Here is a 17,142-nt window from a genome sequence, read left to right as displayed (position 1 = left end):
TTACTCTACCTTGTTTCAAGGCACAATAATTAATTGGACCATGTGGTATTGGCCAAAATATAAACACATAGGTCAGTCAAACAGAATAGAAAAAGACACAAATAGACTCATACAAATATTTCCAAATGACTTTTGACCAAAGTGCAAAAACAATTCAATAGATGAAGGAAATCCTTCTTAACAAATGGTACTGGAGTAATTGGATATTCCACAGACAGTAACTGAACCTTAATCTAAAACTTGCACCTTATATAAAAATTCTTTCAAAATAGGTCACAGACTTAAATGTAAAACCATAAAACTTTTAGGAAAAACATAGGAGACAAAATTTCAGGATCTAAGGCTAAAAAGACTACTTAGACTTGAAACTAAAAACATAATCCATAAAAGAAAAAATAGATAAACTACACTTCATCAAAACTAAAACCATTTACAATGGAAAAACTGCTGGTAAGAGTATAAAAAGACAAGCTACAGACCACGGTAAGGCATTTGTAAACTACATATCCAACAAAGGACTAATACCTATAATATGTAGAGAACTTTCAAACTCAACAACAAAATAAGTAATCCAGTTAGAAATTATACAAAAGACATAAAGAAATGTTTTTCTGAAGAGGAGATACAGATTGCAAATAAGCACATGAAGTGATATTCAATATAATTAGCCATTAGGAAAATGCACATTAAAACCACAATGTATCATAATGCACACATCAGAATGATTGAAACTTTTTCAGAAAGTGACAAAACCAAATACTAATGAGGATATGAAAAATTTGGATCACTCACACATGACTGGGAGGAATGTAAAAATGGTACAGTCAAAAGAATATGGCAACTGAAACATACAACTATCGTATCACCCAGCAATTGCATTCTTGGGCATTTATCCCAAAGAAATGAAAAACCTGTACATAAACACCTGGACATGAATATTTATAACAGTTTGTTCATAATAACCAAAAACTAAAAACAGCCCAGATGTCCTTCAATGAGTGAATGGTTAAACAAACTGTTGTACTTTTATACCATTCAGCAATAAAATGGACTGAACTTGGATGAATTTCCAGAGAATTAAGTTGAGAGAAAAAAACCAATCACAAAAAGCATATACTGCATGATGTCACTTAGAAAACATTCTTGAAATAACAAATTTATAGAAATGGAAGATCAATGAACGGCTGCCAGTGATGAAGGAGGGGATGAAGGTGGGAGGAAAGGGGATGAGGCTATAAAAGGGCAACATGTGGGATCCTTGTAGTGATGGAACTGTTCTGCATTTTGGCTGTATTAATACTAATATCTTGGTTTTGATGGTGTGCTACAGTTTTGTGATATGTTCCCATCAGGCAAAAGAGGACAAATGTTACCTGGAATCTCTGTGTGTGTGTTATTTCTTAAAATTACATGTGAATCTACAATGATCTAAAAATTAAAAGCTTAATTTAAAACAACATCAAAAACATCCAAGAATATTTGTTTAGAGATCGAGGCTGATTACTATGGGATTCAAGTAGGAATGATCTTGCTTTTCCTTCAAAACAAATTTTTCTCAGCACCTGTGCAAGTCTTCACAGAAGGCACAGTAGATAAAAACTCTTGCTGTTCACAGGAGAGCAAATAAGTTAACACTGGAGAAAACACTTCATAAACCATATCTGCTGCAATAGCTATCCTCAGGAATTGCAAACCTGAATGTCTTTCAACCAGAATGGACACTGAATTTCTCTAACCCAACGAACTTCTATTCTTCAGTTTCTACAGTGCCTCCTTCAAGAGGTTGCCCAATCCATATTTCACCATTTCCCATGACAGGAATTTTACCTCTCTTCAAAGCACCTTTGACCATCTGTCTATAGAAAGGTCTGTAAATTTTTAATTTAAGAACAATAAGGATCTTCTGTACCTGTGGGACTTCCCCATTCATCACCATTATACTCTTTGGAGATTATCTCAATCAAGAATATGCTTGTTTATTTTATTGTAACAAATAACCCCTAAAAATCTCAGTGGTTAAAAACAACAAACAAAAATTTAGTACATGTCTACTGAGGATTGGTTGGAAATCTGGTGCCCTTTGTCCTCTCTCCTGGACCCAGGCTGACAAAGCTACCACTGTCTGGAAAATGATCAGATATCATTGCAAAGGGAAAGAGAATTCTGGAATGCCTCACACATTGGCATTAAATGTTCTGGCCTAGAAGTCACATACATTGCTTCCACTCAAAAGTCATTGACCGGGAAATTCACCCTTTTCATGTGCCACCCCATTTTCTAGAGTCCTGAGTCAAAATATGTATAAATAGTGCCATTGATTACCACAGAGACCATATAGAAAATTCTAATTCTTCACTGTTAAATACAAGACTTGACAAAACCATCAGGCTACACATTCATAAAATCAGGACTGGAACTCAGATTTCTTAGGTCATAATTCAGAACTTTCCACCACACTATGGTGGGGTTTTTAAATGAGGATAATGTAGTTGGGGTTATATGGCATCAGGTTTTTTTGTTTGTTTGTCTTTCTTATTTATAAATAACTTCAGGAGAAAAGGTTTGAAAGTTCCTAAAACACTTGCCTTAAACTGAAAAGCAACTGAAAAATAATTTTGCTCACTTTTGAAATGTTTAACCTAGTAAAGATTAGATATCTGGGAGGCTTTTATATTCTGAATGTAGGGAATACAAAGAAAACAATCTTTCTAAGACTTCAAGAAACAGCGGACGAACTCTCGACTGTCACTTTGCTATTTCGATTATCTTGTTGACACTCCAGGTCTTTGAGTAATAGTAGTGGCAGCAGCCACAGAGTTTTCGCTGAGATAAAAGTATATGTAATAGCACGGTAGTTCTGCAGAACCACACACCATGGTAAATGCCTTAGCTCAATGCTATTCGCTCATAAGCCTGTGCAAAGTAACAAATGGTTCTGAAACATTTGTTCCAAATAGCTTTTGCTCTTATTACTTTAAAGACAACTTGACTGCCAAACATTTGCTCTATGATGAAAAGGAACACATATATGTGAGAAGGATTTATGCATTAAAATATGTTGCTTATTTCACTACTGCAGATATAATGCACATCTTTGGAATTAGAGGCAAGCTTCCGTCCTTCCTCAAATGGTGGACAAATGAGAATGTCATGCCCTCTTTTTAACCCATCCTGGTCAAGTTACTTTTTAAAAATGGCTTCCCAGTACAAGGAGAATAAAATCTAAAATATTCAACCAAACATTCAAAGCCCCGCAGGGGTGGGGCCCTTATTGAATTTTCTAGCTTATGGCACAACACTCTCCTTTTAGCTTCCACTCAAACGTCCCTCCTCAAAAAGAGTGCAGGACCCTGCTCAAGTCATTTCTTTCAATAGTATAAATTTTCAAAGTACAATTTTTAGTAAAGTTCTACTAAAATCCCACTTTCTACAAGAAGTTTTTTCAAATGTTTTATTTTGCCCCACACCAGCACAGAAGTGCCACCTCTGCGTTTATCTGGAAAGCCAGGGATTTGCCAGGTCTGTCACTGTATCCATGTATCTGAAGTAGATTTGAGAGCCCTGTTTGTCCTGCATAATCAACCCAACTCTCTTCATCTCCATCAAAGACTGTTTTTTCCAGTGCCTAAAATTTAACCATAGAGATTCAGTACCTTGAATACATAATCTTCAAAGATTTTTATTAAAATGCAAGTACCTTTGTGAGAAGTGAAAGCTTAACTTAAACCATTATCCACCAATATTTTAGCAAGAGGAGGGAAAAACAGACTGGGAACTGAGCCATTTTTTAATGAAATAGGAAATGTGGAGAGATGGCACAGAGAAAATTGTGTCTAGTCAGGAGGTAGATGCTGAGGGTGGTGATGAAGAATATCAAAAATAGATATTTTAGTGAGATGCTGTATTTACAAAAAAAAATTAAATCAAATTAAATTAGCCAGGCATGGCAGTATACACCTATAGTCCCAGTTACTTGAGTGGATAAGGTGGGGGGATTGTTTGAGCCAGGAGTTCAAGGTTACATTGAGCTATGATCCACCACTGCATCCAGCCTATGTGACAGAGCAGAACCTTGTGTCTAAAATAATAACAATAATACTAATAATAATCAAGTTCATTATAAATTTGTAGATCTCCTGAGATGGCACCCCTGTGTAAGGCAATGTCTTAAGAACACAAGACATGCATATATCCATAACCAAATTAATAATGTTCACAAACTGAGTTGAGACTCATGGGAGTCCAAATAACAACACAGTAATCAAAGTTTAATTATAAAAGAGCCCAGAGATTTGGATAAAAACCACAACTGTGAAGGAAACCTTCCCATCAGGGACTTAGCTCTTGTGTATAAACTGTAAGCAAGAAAGGCAAACTTTACAAAGCAGCCTCAGATGATTACTGGTGCCTAGGAAAACTCCTGGCCCAAAGGATTACTCTGAACTGAGTTACATCGTCCTCTAAACTCATTTTGTAGGGTTTTGAAAATCTCCTCCATGGACCTGATAGCCTTGACATCAATTTATGAAGGTAAATGAGATTAACAGGTTCTGGTCAAGGTTTCAGTGTCCCTTCCAAGAGATGGCCAGTGTATCCATAATAAGAGAAGGAGTATGAACCACTGTCAAATCCCACACTTAAAACGCCTCTTGATCTGTAAGTCATGCCTTCCTGCTGTTTATAGTTCTATAAAGGATTAGAGAGAAACTTGCTTCTAGGGGGAACAACCTCAGTTGCTGAAGACTATATGCTGCCATGAACCTGGTGTCTGCCCTGAGGAAAGCAATGAAATGGTCAACCTCCTACTCCTTTGGCTGGAATTTTTATAGGTTGTTGCCACAGGAATTCAATCATAGGCTATGAGCAAAAACCTTCTGTCATTCACATTCTGTCCCTTCGTAAGTAAAAGGGTTCAGAGGCTCAAAACCACCTGAACCATTGAAGAGTCTGACCTAACATAAAGCTGGGAGCAGTACAGCTAGCATATCAGTAATTTTTTTAAAGACTTTTAAGTGTGTGTGGAACCTTTTAACTGCTTTTCCATCTCTTGGGTGTCCCAAAACTTCTACCTCATTGAAATTTGGAAAACAACTCAAGTTCTATCTTACCCCCAGAGAAAGGAGGCAGCCACAAGTTTTAAAAAACTAAAATGAGAGTTGGCACATGCAGCCAAGTTATACTGCCTTACTGTTGGTGTCTGACAATATTTTGTACATGATTTTAAAAATCATTGTTAAATAACATTTGTAAGAATCAATTGCATGATCTATTGTCCTAAGTTGAAGATCACAAATTACAGAGCTGCAGTCTCAGGCCCCCAGGTGCCCACAGTCAAAGGCAGGCATGTGCAGTACACAGAAAAGACAATATTTAAATGGTGGACCAAAATTCAAATGGACAAAGACACCTGTGTATGCATGTTTATTGCAGCACTGTTCACAATAGCAAAAATATGGAACCAACCATGCTGCCCATCTGAAGTGAACTGGATTTTTAAAATGTGATACATATACATATGGAATATTACGCAGCCGTAAAAAGGACAAAATTATGGACTTTGCAGCAACTTGGATGAATTTAGACTCTATCATACTCAGTGATCTATCACAGAAATGAAGAACTGAGTATCACATACTCTGACTCATAAGTGGACACTGAACATCTAGCATAATACTATAAGAAAGGGATAGGCAATAACAGAACACTGCTAGAGAAAGGAGATGGGGAAGCACATAATATCAATAAGGGTGCCTGATCCTAATCCAGACGAAGTGAAGTAAAATGGAAGGCCCAAACTTCACCTGTATGTAAACCACTTATGTACCCAATCCTGACTTGTGCCTCACATTTTTAAAATTAAAAATAACAAAAAAAATCAAACAGACTTAGTAACTGCTCTGCCATTGTAGATTCTTTCCATGTCCTGCCATTCATCATGTTTCCCCCAAAGGCATATTACCACCCTGGCAACCAAGGAAGAGGCAAAGCCGAGAATGACAATCTAGCAGCTGCTGAGGGCTCCAGGTTGGGAGGACTAAGAAACAGTGACATCCAGTCTCTATGTGACCCTTGAATTTTTTTCTGCAGTGGCTCCACCAAGTAGCTACCCAGCCCATATTCAAATGCCTCAGGGACTGGGAATCCCACTTTCTTAAAAAAAAAAAAAAAAAAAAAAAAAAAAAAAAACTCTACATCTCTGGGGAGGTATAACAGAAAGGACAAATTTACTTCCTAGAAACTGTTGTTTCTACTTGTATCCCTTGGAGCCACAGAGAACAAATCCACATTCCTCTTCTATAAGATAGTCCTTCTAATATTTCAAGACTGTTATCTCAACTTTTCAAGTCTTTTCGTCAGCTGCACAGCTCTATTCTCCAAACATTCAGATTTTATTTCCCTGTTGCCATTTGATTTTCTCTCAAATGTGTCCTACTTACTTTTCATTTGACTTAATACACTTTCCCCAGAACTGAACACAGTATTCCAACTAAGGTCTGACCAAGGCAAACTAGATGAATAATCTTACTTTCTCCATTGTGGATACTTCATCTAAAACTGACTTTTTGATAGTCACATCACAACATTAAGTCCTGCTGAGTTCATACAGCCATTCTGAAGTAGCCAAGTCAAAATTCAAAACCATTATTTATCACCAGGTAATGTAGCCAAGGATATCCAGATTTTCAACCCAAAGACCATCTATAATCCTCACCTCATAAACGTAAAGGCACAAGAAATGGGTGAAGTTTTCTGTTTTATACATTCTTTTAAAAAACTAAAAAAATTTTTTTTGATTTGCTCAAAATTCTTCAAAACATCTTCAAGTCAAAAATTGTCATCTCAAAATGTCATGCAACTTGATGAGGTAACTACCTAAACACCTAATTCCTATAAAGACATACTTAATAAGTTAAACCATAATTGTCAAATGATATGTTGCTTAGTTAATAGTAAAATATGGGAGAGAGGCAAGATAGCGACGGAATAGGTCAGAGTGTAAGTCTCTGCAAAAGTAAGTGTCCGTAAAGATTCTCTCTATGAATGAGTGTGTACCAGTGGGTAAGTGAAAGTCAGTCTGAAGGGAGACTTGGGTTCATGGACCCAGGGCTCTCCTCTGGAGGTGTCTACAACCCACCACTGCTCTAAGATTGGAGCCCCTGGAGCACAGGGTTGTCTGCTGTTCCCATTGCTCTCTTGAGATGAGGCAGCAGAGAACAGCTGCTCCTCACCACCTGGCACCTGATCCATGTCATCACCTATGGTGCAGACCTGGCATGAGAAGCAGGAACCATGGAAATCAGGGCATGGAAATCTGGAATGGAGCCCTACCACCGGTGAGGAGATGATGACCAGCACCATCTTCTCTGTCCCAGACCAGGCAGAGATCTACATTGCCCCACCCAGCTCTGTCTAGCCTCCAACTTGGGACCCAGAAGCTATACCCTCATTGGACTTGGAGAAACAGACACCCCTCCTCCACACTGGAACAGGCAAAAACAAGTCAGATCTGAGTGGGAGATTTGACAGCAGCAGCAGCAAACAAGTCAGATGAGTCCAGATCTGATCAATCCTCTTCCCACAGTAGTCCATGTATCTGACCCACACTGAGAGCAACCCTATCAGCCCACATTGAGAGCAGAGGGGACAGGCTGGAGACCAGTGTCACTCTTTAATGTGACAGTGGCAGCCAAAAGGAAACTGGAGTTACAGAAATGGCCACAAAGCAAGATTTCTGGTTTGTTTTGTTTGTTCATTATTTGTTTTAGTTTTTTTTTCTTCTCTTATTCATTCTGTTTTTGTTTACATTTTTGTACTTGCTTTGTTTATGCTATTTTAATGTAGCTTTTTTAGATTTTCCGTTTGTGTATGGGTATTTTTGAGGGTGAGTACATCAACAGGGAATTTTGTTGTGGTTTTTTTTGGTCTGTCTGTTTGCATTTTTTATTTGTTTGCTTTTATTGCTTTTGTTTCTCTGTTTATTCATTAGTTGGTATGCCTGTCTATTTTCCCTCTTCTTCTTCTCTCTCTCCACCTTCATAGCATCTTCTTCCTTCTTTCTTTCATTCTTTTTCTTTTTCTTATCTCATTTTGCTTTCCGGGTACAAACATAGCCCCATACTGCATGGGTGGTGTAAGGTGGTGGGAAATGGGTTTCAGGGGGCCCACACACCAGTCGGCAGTTATTGGGATCTGCAGATAACTTCTGAAGCACAGCTCCCCTCTTAATTAAATCTCAAAATTGGAAAAAGCACGGTCCCCCACACCAAGACCAGCTTCAAAATTGAACAAAGCCAGAGGATCTACAGGAGAAAAAATAGGAGATTGAGCAAACAGAAGTGAAAGCTATCCCCCAACCACTGAACAACATAAATAAGGAAGAAGGGGGGAAAAAAAAAGGAAGGGAAGAAAATCTACATGAATGAAGAAACAACAAATGAAGAATAGGATCTCATATAGACCCCTTGGAGGACAACAACTGAGAATACAGACTTTGGAACTCAAATATTAAGGAGCCCCCAGAATGACTGATCTCAAACCACAAACCTAGATATTAAGATATTAATAGAGGGAGTAAATAGAAATGAGGAGAGACAAGAGGAAAGAATGAAGGAGCTGATAACTGAGATAATAGTAATAAAGAAGACTGTGAATGAAATAAATAACAAACTGATAAGCTTGGAAAGCAGAGTTAACCAAGTAGAAAAAGAATCTCAGAGCTTGAGATCCAAAATATGGAACTAACCCAAACTATTAAAAAAAAAACAGAAAAAAAGACAAAACAAATCCTACAAGAGATGAGCGATTATATCAAGAGGTCGAACCTAAGATTAATTGGAATCTCTGAGGAAAATAGAGAGACAGAGACCAACCTGGAACAGACATTTCATGAAATTATCCAAGAAAACTTCTCTCATCTCATCAGAGATGTGATCATTCAAACACAGAAGATTCAGAGAACCCCTTCAAGACAACAAAAGAGAATACCAACTCCTCGACACATAGTAATTTGCTTACACAAAGTAGGTATTTAAAAAAGTCCTAAAGGCAGCAAGAGAAAAAGGTCATACTACCTACCTGGGAAGACCAATTAGAATAGCAGCATAAACACTTAAGGTTAGGAGATATTGGAGTCTAATCTTCAAAGTTCTCAAAGATAAATAATTTCAACCAAGAATTACCAACCCAGCTAAGCTAAGTTTCATCAGTGATGGAGTATTAAAATCCTTCCCAGACATTCAATCCCTAAGAGTTTATGCTGCCTCCAGGTCATCTCTACAAGAGACACTTATGAAAGTATTAAACACAGAAGAAAGGAAAAAGGAACAATGATGTTCTTCACAAGAGTGCAGGAAAAGATTGAAAACACACACAAATCAACACAAAAATCAAAAGAAAGATAAATCTACAAATGGTAGCAACAACAACAAACTCTTTAAAAATCTTATGACAGGGATAAACTATCACATCTCAATAATTAGCCTAAATGTGAATAGACTAAATGCACCACTGAAAAGACATAGAATGGCAAATTGGATAAAATACCATGATGCAACAATATGTTGTCTCTAGGAGACTCATCTCACCAGAAAGGACACTCAGAGACTCAAAATAAGAGAATGGAAAATTTGCAGGTGAATGGAACACAAAAGAAAGCAGGAGTCACAATTTTAATATCAGACAAAATACCCTCTAAGGTATCAAAAATTTAAAAATATACAGAAAGTCTCTATAAAATGATCAATCCATCAACAAGAAATACCCATCAGAAACATATATGCACTCAACACAGGAGTACCAACTTTCATAAAGCAGCTTCTAGGTAAACTAAAAAGATACTTACTCTAACACTATCATAGCTGGAGATTAAAATACCACACTAACAACCCTAGACAGATCATCAAGAAAAAAATTCAACAATGAGATCCAAAACCTCAGTGTGATGCTTGACCAAATGAACTTAATTGATACCTACAGAACACTCTACCCAATAAACACAGAATATATTCTACTCAACACCACATGGAACATACTCTAAGATCGACCACATCCTTGGCCATAAATCAAACATGAACAAATTTCATAAAATTGAAATTCTGCCATGCACCTCCTAGGACCACAGTGGAATAAAAATAATTATCAACACCAACAAAGTTCCCCCAAAACCCACAAAGACATGGACACTAAATAGCAGGATGCTAAGCAACTCCTGGGTCAACATGGAAATCAAAACAGAGATTAAAAGATACCTGGAAACAAATGAAAATGAAGAAACATCTTACCAAAACCTCTGGGATGCCATGACAACAGTACTAAGAGGGGTATTCGTATCCCTACAAGCACACATATAGAAAATGGAAAGACTACAAGTTAACAACCTAACAAGTCACCAAAGAAAGCTGGAAAAGCAAGATCACCAAAACCCTAACTTCAGCAGAAGAATCCAGATCACCAAAAAAAAGGCCCAAATCTGGGACATAGAAACAAAAAGGTAAAACAAAAAAATTAATGAAACAAAAAGTTGGTTCTTCAAAAGGATAAACAAGATTGATGGTCCCCTAGCTAGACTGACCGAGAAAAAGAGAGAAAAATCCCAAATAAATGCAATCAGAAACACAAAAGATGATGTCACAACTGACCTTCAATAAACACAAAAGATTATCAGAGACTACTATGTATACTTGTTTGGAAACAAACTTGAAAACCTAAAGGAAATGGAGGACTTTCTGACATCACACAACCTCCCCAGGTTGAAACAAGAAGAAATTGAGACCCTAAATAGACCAATAAAATCTAGGAAATTGACTATGTCATAAGAAATCTACCTATCAAATAAAGCCCTGGACCAGATGGCTTTCTAGAAGAATTCTACAAAACATGCAAGGAGGAGCTGATACCAATTCTACTGAAAGTATTCCAGGCAATTGAAACAGATAGAACTCTCCCCAAATCTTTTTATGAAGCTAATATCACATTGATCCCCTAACCGGGTAAAGGTACAACAAAGAAAGAAAACTACAGATCAATATCCTTGATGAACATAGATGCTTAAAATCTCAAAAAGATTCTAGCAAAGCGGATCCAATAACACCTCTCAATAATCATCCACCATGACCAAGTAAGCTTCATCCCCAGGATGCAGGGCTGGTTCAGCATCCACAAGACCATAATCGTAACTAAATACATCAACAGATATAAAAGCAAAAACCACATGATTATATCATTAGATGCAGAAAAAGCTTTTGATAAAATCCAGCACTCCTTGATAAAAACCCTCGAACATCTAGACATAGATGGAACATACCTCAAAACAATAAGAACCATCTATAAGAAACCCACAGTCAACATACTGCTAAACAGAAATTGGAATTATTTCCCCTGATAACCAGAACAAGACAAGGATGCCCACTCTCACCCCTCCTCTTCAACATAGTTTTGAAGTCCTAGTTAGAGCAATCAGAGAAGAGAAGGAGATCAGGAGTATCCAAATCGAAAGAGAGGAAGTTAAGTTATCCCTTTTTGGGGATGACATGATTCTATACCTTGAAAACCCAAGAGAATCTGTCAAAAACCTCCTTGCATTGATAAAGGACTTTGGCAAAGGCTCATGGTATAAAATAAATTTGCAAAAGACAGTTGCTTTCCTATACACCAACATTAAACAAACAGAAATACAAATAAAAAGCACAATCCCATTCAAAATAGCCACACAAAAAATGAATACCTTGGTATCGTCTTAACCAGAGAAGTCAGAGACATTTACAATGAAAGCTACAAAATACTGCTCAAAGAAATCAAAGATGACACAAACAAATAGAAAAATATTCTAGGCACATGGTTGGAAGAATCAACATTATTAAGATGTCCATCTTACCCAAGGCAAGCTACAGATTTAACGCAATACCCATTAAATTATCAGCAAAATTCTTCTCAGACCTGGAAATGACAACACAGGAATTCATATGGATATGTAAATGAACTCAAATAGCCAAAACAATTCTCAGAAAGAAAAAAAAGTAGGAAGTATCACACTCCCAGACTTTAAGCTTTATTATAAAGCTAAAATAATCAAAAGAGCCTGATATTGGTACAAGAACAGGCATGTAGACCAATGGAAAAGGGTAGAGATCCCAGAAGCAAAACTTCAATTTCTCAACCAACTCATCTTCAACAAAGCCTCCACAATCAAACACTGGGGAGACAAGAACCTATTTGAGAACGTATAGTGCTGGGAAAACTGACTGACCACATGCAGAAGATTGAAACCTACCTATCACCATACACAAGAATCAACTCTAAATGGATCAAAGACCCAAACGTAAATCCCAAACTATAAGAACCTTAGAAAATGCCAGAGACACCCTATGGAAATTGGAACTGGCAACTAATTCTTGATCAAAACCCCAAGTGTCCATGCCATAAGAGATAAGACAGACAAGTGGGGCCTCATTAAACCGAAAAGCTTCTGCAAAGCCAAAGGAACTATCAAGAGAGCAAAGAGACAGCCCACAGACTAGGGAAAAATATTTCCCAACTGTATATCTGACAAAGGTCTAACATTTAGGATCTACAAGGAACTCAAACATGCCGAAAAGAAATAAATAAACAGCCCCATTAAAAGTGGGCAAAAGATATGAGTAGATATTTCTCAAAAGAAGATATATGGGCAGCCAACAGACACATGAAAAAATGCTCAGCCTCACTAATCATTAGAGAAATGTCAATCAAAACTACACTGAGATGCCACCTAACTCCGTAAGAATGGCCATCATCAATAAAAACAAAAAACAACAGATGCTAGCGAGGATGCGGAGAAAAAGGATCACTTCTACAATGCTGGTGGAAATGCAAACTAGTGCAACCTCTTTGGAAAACACTGCTGTGATTCCTAAAAGATCTAAAATTCAACCTTCCATACTACCCCGCAATCCCCCTACAGGGAATATACCCTGAGGAACTCAAATAACTCTATGAAAAAGATACCAGCACATGCATGTTTATTGCAGCGTTATTCACAATAGCAAAAAACACAGAATCAACTGTACTGTCCATGGAAAGAGGACTGGATTTTTAAAATGTGGTAAGTAAACATGATGGAATAATATGCAACTATAAAGAAGGACAAAATTATGAACTTTGCAGCAACTTGGATGGACGTAGAGTCTGTAATACTGAGTGATCTATCACAGAAACAAAGAACTGAGTATCACATGTTCTAACTCATAAGCAAACCTTGATCAATTATCATTATACTCTAAGAAAAGATTTGGCAGTAGTGGGAAACTGCTGGTGGTGGGGGAGGGAGGTGGGATTGGCCAGTAGTTGGGGGTATACCTCATCAACAAGGGTACCTGCATAATGAACATTTGTATATCTAACTCTAAATTGTACCCCACATCTTTAAAATAAAAAAAAATTTAATAGTAAAATATAAGGGAATGAGCACAAATCTGTTTAGGACCACCTGGGTTGAAATCTTAGCTACATTGACAAATAGCTGTTGTCACAGAGCAATGTACTCTGAGCCTCAGCTTCCTTCCCTAGAATTGAAGATAATACTCTCTATCTTGCCATGTCTTAATATAAAGTGTTTGACACAATACTTGTAAGTAGGCAATAAATGGAATATTTCTCTTACAGCACAGATTATCTCATTTTCTTTACTAGATTAGTAGCTCTTCAAGAAAAGGATTGAGACTAGCTTGTCTTCATATTCCTCATAGTCCCAACACCTAGCACCAGTAGACACCCACATTCTTCTTGAATATAAATGTAAGCATCTGCCTTCAAATTCAGTTGTATATCATCTAAAAATAATCACATTTCTCCTCTTGTCTCTCATTTTCACAAGGAATGTTTGAAAAATTTCAGGGATTATCTAAGAGTACTTATTATAAAAGAAAAAAAACTCATCACCCTCCTCAGGTCCCAAGCAGTCATGCTGAACTGATTCTATCGGTCTGATCTATTCAGGAAACAAGTTGGCATTGACATTTATTATTTTTTTTTATGCTGACCCAATTCTAAGCTTTATTTCTTTCATAAAGTAATGGTGTTCCAAGACATTGCTAAAACGAGGAGCAAGAGCAGGCTGGTGGGGAAAGCCAACATCTGATATACTCCATTTCTGACCTATGCTTCAGCAACCTAAAGAAAAATTTTGTTGGTCTCCAGTGTCTACCTTCAGCAATAAAATTAAGAGGTTCACTACCACACTACCTCAACAAGGCTGAGGTAATTGTTACTGTTATGGCTTTAACAATTTGAGTGAGAGAAAATGAGAATTCTGAAAGAGATTTATTTACTGCAAAGCATCCCAAATATCTCATTAATCTGTTTTTCATTTGGCAAACTTTTCTTTCATTAAAAGTGCCATGCTCTGTGGTTTATAACAAAGCAAAAGTGCCTCTGAGAAGGCAAAGCAGCAAAGCGGAAAGAACTTGGGCTCTGGAATGATTTAGACCTGAGTTTGATTTCCAGGTATGCTTCTTACTTGTTCTGTGACCACAGGCAGTTTTTTCATAGTCTGTTAGAACCCCAATGTCCCCATCTATAAAGAGAAGACAATTTTTCTGTTGTGGCTTATGAATACTGGGGGTCAGCTCTAGCACCCTGGGCACTCTTTTATTTGTTTATTTCTTCAAGACTCAGACAGTTCGTGATGAGAATTTAAATGAATGAAAATATGTAAACTGATTAAAAGAGTGTCTGGTGCAGAACATGTGCTTTGTAAATACTTGTTATCAGCATTATCAGCATCATCAAGGACTAAATGACACATGGAAAGGGTGTCTTCCACAGTACTGCTACATAAGAGGGGCTCAATAATGCAAGGGAAAACATCTCCCCTCGCAACGAGAAACTTTCCATTGGGGTGTGAAGAAACTCATTGGGTGGGAGGGTCTATCCTGCAATTGTAGGTAGACTTACAAATTTAGAGAAGGAGAGATCACGGAGATCAAGACTATTTACGGAGGAAGAGACCAAGTGAGATAGAGATGGGAATTACCCTGAAAAGGTGGCAGAGTTAATAGAAAAGAAGAAGTCCAGGTCTCCTGACATCCAGATTACTGCATTTTTCTCACATTATTATGTCTTTTTGAAGTTTTACCTCGGGGGAGGAAGAGGTGTGAAAAATCACCTACTGAGTACAGTGTGCACAGGTAGAGATGGTGGGTACACTTAAAACACAGACCCCTTCAACACTATACAGTGCATTCATATAACCAAAAAACTATTTGTACCCCTTAAAATTACTGAAATAAAGAAAAATAAAAAAGAATAAAATGTTACTTGTTGAGAAACACCTTCCTACAAATAGGTTGCCAACTGTCCAATAACATCTAACACTCTTTGCGGGTTTTGTGGGCTTAGGGTGGTTTAAAGAGATGTTAGGAATTTAAAGGGAGAGAATGAGTCCCCAACAATCCTTTTAGGAGTCCTATTTCAGATGGGAGGAATATTAACCTCACTCTAGACAGAAAAATAAGAGCATGGCTCCTAGAAACTGGCCACCCACAAATGCAAACCTAGCAAGTTCTTCTTCCCTTAGTTAATTTTAAACACTGCCTTTATATCCCAGTTTAGATTTGTTTTGTTGTGTATGTACAACGTCACAGAATTTCAGATTTCTTATTTCTTAGCCCTAGGAAACAAGAGGGCCTTTTTCCACGGATTTGATGTCACTCACCACCAGAGGAAAGTAGAATGTGCTTCCTCTAATTGAAAATACATAACTGCTTCGCTGGGTTTTCCTTCATTTCCTTCCCTCCCCTTAGTGGCATAGATCTGACCCAAAGAGTTTTGCCTTTCAAAGCAGTTTTCACTTCATGAGCTGAAGATAAAAGAAACTCAATTAACCAAAGACTCCGAAGTCAAGAAAACAAAGAGAACAGAAAACAAAAAGAAAAAGGATCAGCCCTAGATTGAGCACAAAATACTGATTTTTTAGGTTGCCCAAGCTTGAGTCTAGGTTTTATTTAGTGCTGGGATTCTGTGCCCCTCTGGCAAACAAAAAAGGAAAGTAGGACTAAAGTCTATTTGCATGAGAAGGCCAGGGGAGGGCAAGGTGATAGTCTTAACACAGCATTTAATCTTTTTTCTAGCTTTGTGCATGCTCTACCACTCTAATAGACTCAGATCTCAGTACTAAAAGGATAGAGGGTAGACCCTCTAAAAATTAAGAGAAAATATACTAAAAACTATGCCCTGATATAAATACACTGTGCCCTGATTTGAGATTCCCGCATATCCCCAGAAAGAGAAGAAGACATTATCCCATTTCTGACTGGTTTACATCAAGAACTCCAAGGAAGAAATCAGAGAGAGGCAAGAGTGGAAGCAGGAGAGTCTACCGACTGAGAGCAAAGGCTATGACCCCTCCCAGGGCAGCCAGCCTATCAACATGGGAGCAAAAGCAGGGGAGGGAAAAAAATAACATCATAATTGCACAAGTGGTTGATCGAACTAAAAAAATAACATCATAATTGCACAAGTGGTTGATAGAACTAGCAAGCACAGACAGCCTCCACCTGGGAACTCCATTGGGGGTGAGTAGGGAGGACATGGAAGTTTATAACAGTCAGGGAGATCAAAAACTTAAAATATGGGTTGCTAGCATTTATGTGACCCCTTTTAAAACTCGGGCTCATGTGGCCTGAGGAAATGAGCTTGCATTAGTAACTTTACCTCTTTCTTTCCTTTTCCTACTATATAAACAGCATACAGTGTTATAATGAGGATCCCTAGTGGGCCATGTTCATCCAATCTCACTCTCTTCTGATATAGGTGCTCCCAGTTTTAAAAAAAAAAAAGTATGATTTTGATGCTTAGAATTTACTTATGTACTGCTCTTCATATATTAAAGTGATTCAAATTATTGTACCCCTATTGTATACGATTTCTGTTACTTTTCCTTTAAGTGTGATGGACTGGTACTGAGTCATCCGTTTTCTCATTCAGGTTTCCTTGGAACTAATCACACATGTTTGAAACAGTAGGTCAGAGTTTGAGACACAGTCTGTGTCCAGGAAAGACTGTAGAACTAAGCACACTGGTTCAGAAGATAACAAAAATACTCCTTATTTTCGGCGAGAGCCTCAATCTGCACCTCAGTTTCTTCCTAAGTTTAAAGAAGAAAAAAAA

Source organism: Carlito syrichta, unplaced genomic scaffold (genome assembly GCF_000164805.1).
Source record: "Carlito syrichta isolate Samal-C Ts95f unplaced genomic scaffold, Tarsius_syrichta-2.0.1 Scaffold304319, whole genome shotgun sequence".
Taxonomy (NCBI): domain Eukaryota; kingdom Metazoa; phylum Chordata; class Mammalia; order Primates; family Tarsiidae; genus Carlito; species Carlito syrichta.
This window is presented reverse-complemented; position numbering follows the sequence as displayed.